Source organism: Penaeus monodon, chromosome 22 (genome assembly GCF_015228065.2).
Source record: "Penaeus monodon isolate SGIC_2016 chromosome 22, NSTDA_Pmon_1, whole genome shotgun sequence".
Classification (NCBI taxonomy): domain Eukaryota; kingdom Metazoa; phylum Arthropoda; class Malacostraca; order Decapoda; family Penaeidae; genus Penaeus; species Penaeus monodon.
In genome coordinates, this window is record NC_051407.1 from 36,634,450 (window position 1) to 36,635,688 (window position 1,239).

Genomic DNA, 1,239 nt, shown 5'->3' on the forward strand with positions numbered 1-1,239 from the left:
CATTTCAAAGTGTATAGCAGATTCACTGATTACCAAATTAATAGATCCTGACTTTTCAAGCTTCTTAACTAAAAGATTTGGGAAAAGACTAAACAACTTCCTTACGAAAGGACCAACTATCCCTAGTCGTATTATTTCAAGAATTGAGGAACTTCATCTCATTCATTGTTTTTAAATTGCCTTAAATGTTTATTAAGAGGAACAACGATAACTTGATAAGTTTAAGACTAGGCATTTTAAAAAAATTTCGCAAACTTATTTATCCATTTTTCAGCCCAAAGTTAGCCTGCTAAGAAGATACTGCAAAGGGCAGGCAGCACAGCAAATAAGAGTACCTTTACAATCATGAGTTACAAAAAAGCCTTATAAATCGTGGAGGAGAGATTTGCAAACCCCAGTAATAAGCCCGTGCATGGGTGAGGAAAGGGTTTCTTTGTGGAGCGAAATTTTTTATCCAAGGCACCTTGCTGTCTCTTTTGAGCTTCTTCTGCCTTCTTTTTCTTCAGCTTTGTAGCACCAAAGAGATATGTTCTTCCCAAGTCCCGCTCTCGACTTGCTATTGGGGGTCTGCAAAGATAAATAAACCTAAAGAGATCAGTGGCGGCTCACCCAAACTGAGTGGCCAGAGTAACTCTGGGGCCCCAGGCTTTCAAATATTAAAATTGTTGATTAAAAAAACGATATGTTGAAAAGCTTATCCGTGTTGAGGGCTCCCCATTCCTCGACAATCTTCAAACTGGGGACCGTATGCGACACATTAGGTCGTCTGGGGCCCCATCTATATGAAGTCATCCGGCCCACTATAGTGACACTTTCGGGGGGAGAGTGCATTTACATTCGTACCTATTTTACATGCCATATATGAACACTTTATAATACATCTCATAAAACATGTGATTTTATCACATTTTGTTTTCGCATTTAACTCTCTCTATATAAGGAAATGGCCACTTTGGGTCTGAAACTCTAAATTCTTAAAGTCCGGGGCCTCAAGCCCCAAAGCTAGAGATTTGAATTTGTAGAAGAAAAAAGTCTCAAAAATGTTCAAAGCATATATGAAATTGAAGAAATAAGGCATAATATAATGCTTTTTTTTACTTTTATGGTAGGAATCATTTAGTGAGTCAGTTTTCTAAGCCAAACATGCATTCTGATCATTCAACAGGGACGAGCGCGGGGCCCCAAAAGCGCGGGGCCCGGGGGGAATTGCCCTCTCGCCCTCCCTTAAAGCCGGCACTG